Source organism: Cibotium barometz, chromosome 34, assembly GCF_041138505.1.
Source record: "Cibotium barometz isolate CiBa-2024 chromosome 34, ASM4113850v1, whole genome shotgun sequence".
Lineage (NCBI taxonomy): Eukaryota > Viridiplantae > Streptophyta > Polypodiopsida > Cyatheales > Cibotiaceae > Cibotium > Cibotium barometz.
Genome location: NC_141079.1, coordinates 45,439,488 through 45,446,020, shown reverse-complemented (window position 1 = coordinate 45,446,020; position 6,533 = coordinate 45,439,488). Strand labels below are relative to the sequence as shown.

Below are 6,533 nucleotides of genomic sequence, written 5' to 3'. Positions count from 1 at the left end.
TTCATGGTGGATATATTATGAGAGTAGTCATTGTAATAGCATTAGGCCTCTAATGAGCCTAAAGTGCCCGACCAGCACAGTTTAAGTGAGTGTGAACACTTATGGCCATGTTTTTAAGTGAATATCTCTCATAATACAACATACTCTCTCATTGTGCAATTGAGTCTTGCTCTTGCTAATCTCTCTTCCTAATGCATACTAGTGAGTATGTGTGAGTGAAGTGAGGTGAGAGGAGGGATGAGTACTGGTAGTGCAATGTGATGGTTTGACAACGCTCGTGGGAGGCGCTGTCGTGCTATGGCACGTCCATGTAGTGAAAGAAGCTCACAGACCATCCCATATGAACTCAGATGCATGGGCAGAAAAAGGTAAAAAGGGTTAAGGCTGCCTTTGCTTTGGTGTGAAAGGAACATGGTGGTCTTTTTCTTCAAAATAAATAAAATAAAATAAAAAAAAGGATAAATCTGGCCAGCCACGTGGACCTTCAGGCAGCTGCCAGCGCGTCTTCTGGACGATGCGAGAGAGTGCATGGAATTGGCGCAGCTGACGTAGAAGCGGGGAGCGCAAGTGGTAGTGGGGTCTTTTTGAAAAAGCGCAGCCAAGGAGGGAGGGGGCAGCTAGGCGGAGAGCCGCGTTGGTTGCAGCAGAGAGGGGCTCTGAAGGCAACTGGGGTGGGCGTAGAGAACCAGGTGAAAGGGAGGCTCGCCTACTCGAAGTGGAAGCCCCGCCCCGGCAAGCAGGTGCAGCTCTCAGAGAATGAGATCCGGCAGCTCTGCTCTACCTCCAAGACCATCTTCATGCAGCAGCCCAACCTGCTGGAGCTCGAAGCCCCGATCAAGATTTGAGGTGACGTTCATGGACAATACTCTGATCTGTTGAGGCTTTTTGAATATGGTGATTTTCCGCCACAGGCCAATTATCTATTTTTAGAAGATTATGTTGATCGAGGCAAGCAAAGCCTTGAAACAATATGCCTCCTCCTTGCTTATAAAATCAAGTACCCAGAGAACTTCTTCCTGCTGAGGGGTAACCATGAATGTGCTTCAATCAACCGAATCTATGGTTTCTATGATGAATACAAGAGGCGATTCAATGTAAGGCTGCGGAAGGCATTCACTGAATGTTTTAACTGCCTACCCGTGGCAGCTCTCATTGATGAGAAGATACTGTGCATGCATGGTGGGCTTTCTCCTGATTTGAGTAGTTTGGATTAAATAAAGAGTATTCCACGTCCCACAGATGTTCCGGATCAGGGATTGTTGTGCGATTTACTATGGTCTGACCCAGACAAAGACATCTCAGGTTGGGGTGAGAATAACAGAGGGGTTTCTTACACTTTTGGGACTGATAGAGTAAATGAGTTCCTGCAGAAGCATGACCTGGATCTCATTTACCGGGCACATCAGGTTGTAGAGGAAGGCTATGAGTTCTTTGCAGAGAGGCATCTGGTGACCATCTCTTCTGCACCAAATTATTGCAGCGAGTTTGACAATGCTGGGGCCATGATGAGCGTGGATGAATCCCTTATGTGCATTCCGTTACTAGCAGCAGCTTTCCACTTAAATCTGCAGGTGGAGTAGTCCAGGGAGCTGGAAGTAATCATGGACAAATTTTGTGGCCTGTTGGCTATGGTTTAAGGTGTTTATGGGATTAAGAGCTCTCTTTGCTCATGGTTTTTATTGTGATGATGTTTATATAAATGTGGTGCCCCTTGAAGTTCAACCACTACTTTCACAGCCAGACACCCAGTGTGTTCCCGGCTAGACCGCACACGTCACGACATCTTTGGTGAACCCGACGTGAAACAGCTGGGGTGAGAGTAGAAAGGGAATCATGGGTGATCAACAGGAGCAGCAAGGATTTCGTCCGGACGTCAACACCATGCAGATGTTTCAGGCGTTTGTGCTCTACATGCAACAGCAACAGGCAGTCGAAAGAAGGCTGGGTGAAGTGGGAAAACAAAGGTAATGTTATCTGATTTGAATGCTGGATGAAAAATGATATGATATCTGGAATGTATGGATACATGCAAGATGACATACAAATCAAGATGATGCTTGAGGAAAATTAGAGCAAATAGATACACAATCAGGGCTTTCAGAAAGGCAGGTACAAAAATGAAGGAAATATACTATAATGATGCTATATCTTAGCTGCTTGGAGAACTTCTAAAGCATGACAAGGATGCAAAGGAGGTAAAAATAATGGCAGACAAAGTAAAGAAGGCTATAGGGGCCTATGACACTGATGCATTTCTCGAAAAGAGAGAGCCAGGAGCTTATAGGACTTGTAGTCTTCCATAATAAAACTATTAGGGAAGAAGAAGGATTACAAGGGCTTATGACACTTGTTCACCTCAGGAAAAGGGGGTGGCAAGGAGCTTGTATAGACTTGTAGTTCTCTCTTAGAACTGTAGATGGCAACAAGGGCTTGTGACACTCATCCTTCTCGACAGCTGAGGAAGGAGAGGAGCTTGCAATGACTTGATCCATTCTTGCCACTTCAAGGGCTTACGACACTCGACCTTTCTGATAGCTGAGGAAGGTGAGGAGCTTGTATTGACTTGAGGTCTTCCCTACAAGTTGCAAAACAGATAGAATGCTCAAGAACTCATGAATGCCGGAAAGGTGGACACTTCTTTGTACTCTGATTGTCAGGATATCTGAAAGAAACTCTTTGAAAAACAGGGCTAAATGTATGCAATGATAATCTGAATGAGTGGTTCGACATAGAGAAAGCCCAAAACATCAGAAGGATAAAAGGAATGCCAATGCAGAATGCTGAAGAATTGAGAGTATGAACATGGAGATTAAAGCTCTACTCATTGTTCAGGGAATGATGGCATTATATGTACACATGGAATGCTCATTTGTAATACACGAATAGACTATGTGCCAGTTAATGGCTGCAACCAGTTAGAGTCTTTGAAAAGAAGCTCATGGTGATTTGAAGCAGTACAGGGCATCGGTGGAAGGGGAGGCAAACTGATAAAAAGCTACAGGAAGAAATTCCATCAGCCCCAGGACAAATCTCTGCAGGAGTGACACCATATCTTGCAGTTCATGGTTTTGGTCAGAGCCCCTACATTAAACCCATCGAATCTCAAGCTATTCCGGTGGAAGAGAGTAAAAAAGCAGAGGGCAAGGACTTACTTGTCACACCAGGATCATCTGGTTATGAGGGTGCTATGGCAATGGATTATGATAAGCCATCATCTGATGAAACTGATAATGTTCAAAAAAACTACAGACAATGCAGCAGCTTGGTACACACCAACTCCATCAGAAAATGTTTCTGAAACTGAGCAGGCCCAGCAGAAGTCATTGAAAGAGAGCGCCTCTGAAGGGATGGCTGCCATCAAAGACACTGCTGTCACTGGTGCAGCAGCAGCAGGTGGTGGTGCTATGGGTGTAAAATCTGTCTCAGGTGAATGTGAGAACAGAGACATGAGTGGGGGCAAGAAGAGCATGCTAGAGAAAGCTAAGGAGAGAATATTTGGCTCCTCTAAATCAATGAATGAAGGGTCTGAACAATTTTCAGCAGCAGAAGATGAGCAGTTGAAGGCTTGTGAAAGCAAGCCAACGGTCGCTGGCAGAGCTGTTGACATCAGTACGCAATGACATCAGTGAATATAAGGTGCACTTGCAGGCATCTGGGAGTTCATCACCTGGACCAAGTTTACTTAGAGAGAGGGTAGCTATTCATGGTAACGTTAATCAGATAGAAGAGGTGATCATTCAGGCACAGTCGACAAGGGGAGCTTTATCGACCCAGCGCAGCATGTTCATGGAAATCCAGGGGAAAGTCAAGCATCTCAGTGATCGCTTTCCTGTTATTCGCAGTGTATTGGGAGCCATAAGGAGAAAACGCTCAAGAGACACAATGATACTATCAGCTGTTATTGGGGGCTGCACCCTATTTCTTCTCATTTATTGGTTATCCAAGTAGTCTGCTCAAAGCAAAGCATCTGGTCCAATCACGGCATCGCACACATGCTGCCAACTGTTCTTTTGGTCTGGTAGTTCTTTCCATTGTATTTCACTGTTGCAGACAGAGCACACAATGCCACGTTTGTAATTTTTGACTGGCAGTATCTTCGAGGAGAGAGTCATGTTGAGTTGGGCATGTAGAGGAAGCCTTTCAGTTATATCAACAAATGCTTGCTGAAGGGATATATTCAGATAAGCGCACCTGCAGTACAATTCTTGCTGCATGTTCCTCTCCAGCAGCTCTAGAAGATGGCAAAAGGATCCATGCTAGAATGGTTGATAGTGGGTTTGAGCATGATGTAGAATTACAGACTTCCCTTATCAGTATGTATGGCAAGTGTGAGAGTATCAAGGCCGCAGTGAAGGTCTTTGACAAGAAGCATGTACAAAATGTGGGCTTATGGAACACCATGTTGGCTGCTTATATCCAGCATGGGGATGCAAAAGAGGCCATGCAACTTAATCGACGCATGCAAAAGAAGGATCTTGAACCAGATAAGGTGACATTTAGTACCATTCTTAGTGCATGCTCTGTTCTGGCAGATCTACCCAAGGGCAAGGAGATCCATGCAAGCATCAGAAATGCAGGATTGCAGTCAGATGTCATTATAGGGATTGCCCTTATCAATATGTATACGAAATGTGGGGTCTGGAGAGTGCAGCCAGGGTGTTCAAAACTTGGCATATCAAAGATAAGAGAAAGTAGGCTTCTTATGAGCAGGATGATCAATACAGGAAATTCAACCCGTCAGGAAAGCCTTGATGAGAATGTGGGTTCAGAGGATGAAAAAGCTGAAGATAACGTGCCAAAATTTGATAAAGATGAAGGCAAATCAGTATAAATTTGAATGAAGATTAGCCTATATAGCAACTTGGTGGCACATACCGGAGGATGTGCAGGTTTAGAGGGGGTCGGTGTCGTGCTATGGCACGTCCATGTAGTGAAAGAAGCTCACAGACCATCCCATATGAACTCAGATGCATGGGCAGAAAAAGGTAAAAAGGGTTAAGGCTGCCTTTGCTTTGGTGTGAAAGGAACATGGTGGCCTTTTTCTTCAAAATAAATAAAATAAAATAAAAAAAAGGATAAATCTGGCCAGCCACGTGGACCTTCAGGCAGCTGCCAGCGCGTCTTCTGGACGATGCAAGAGAGTGCATGGAATTGGCGCAGCTGACGTAGAAGCGGGGAGCGCAAGTGGTAGTGGGGTCTTTTTGAAAAAGCGCAGCCAAGGAGGGAGGGGGCAGCTAGGCGGAGAGCCGCGTTGGTTGCAGCAGAGAGGGGCTCTGAAGGCAACTGGGGTGGGCGTAGAGAACCAGGTGAAAGGGAGGCTCGCCTACTCGAAGTGGAAGCCCCGCCCCGGCAAGCAGGTGCAGCTCTCAGAGAATGAGATCCGGCAGCTCTGCTCTACCTCCAAGACCATCTTCATGCAGCAGCCCAACCTGCTGGAGCTCGAAGCCCCGATCAAGATTTGAGGTGACGTTCATGGACAATACTCTGATCTGTTGAGGCTTTTTGAATATGGTGATTTTCCGCCACAGGCCAATTATCTATTTTTAGAAGATTATGTTGATCGAGGCAAGCAAAGCCTTGAAACAATATGCCTCCTCCTTGCTTATAAAATCAAGTACCCAGAGAACTTCTTCCTGCTGAGGGGTAACCATGAATGTGCTTCAATCAACCGAATCTATGGTTTCTATGATGAATACAAGAGGCGATTCAATGTAAGGCTGCGGAAGGCATTCACTGAATGTTTTAACTGCCTACCCGTGGCAGCTCTCATTGATGAGAAGATACTGTGCATGCATGGTGGGCTTTCTCCTGATTTGAGTAGTTTGGATTAAATAAAGAGTATTCCACGTCCCACAGATGTTCCGGATCAGGGATTGTTGTGCGATTTACTATGGTCTGACCCAGACAAAGACATCTCAGGTTGGGGTGAGAATAACAGAGGGGTTTCTTACACTTTTGGGACTGATAGAGTAAATGAGTTCCTGCAGAAGCATGACCTGGATCTCATTTACCGGGCACATCAGGTTGTAGAGGAAGGCTATGAGTTCTTTGCAGAGAGGCATCTGGTGACCATCTCTTCTGCACCAAATTATTGCAGCGAGTTTGACAATGCTGGGGCCATGATGAGCGTGGATGAATCCCTTATGTGCATTCCGTTACTAGCAGCAGCTTTCCACTTAAATCTGCAGGTGGAGTAGTCCAGGGAGCTGGAAGTAATCATGGACAAATTTTGTGGCCTGTTGGCTATGGTTTAAGGTGTTTATGGGATTAAGAGCTCTCTTTGCTCATGGTTTTTATTGTGATGATGTTTATATAAATGTGGTGCCCCTTGAAGTTCAACCACTACTCTCACAGCCAGACACCCAGTGTGTTCCCGGCTAGACCGCACACGTCACGACAGCGCGATGGAATTGCTTCTCAAGGAGTTGTAGAGCTTGGACACCTCAAGGGTTACATGCTCGGCCATTGGAAATATCCTCACAACAGTTGAGGTTCACCAGTTAATCTCTTTTTGGATGTGTTTCAAGGAGGGT

At 45.6% G+C, this 6,533-nt stretch overlaps 2 pseudogenes; both read left to right on the top strand.

Moving 5' to 3' along the window:
• Positions 1-350: 350 nt before the first annotated feature.
• LOC147619088 (serine/threonine-protein phosphatase PP1 isozyme 3 pseudogene) lies at positions 351-1,580 on the top strand (annotated as a pseudogene).
• A 2,576-nt stretch (positions 1,581-4,156) lies between these two features.
• On the top strand, positions 4,157-6,197 carry LOC147619087 (uncharacterized; annotated as a pseudogene).
• Positions 6,198-6,533: the final 336 nt, after the last annotated feature.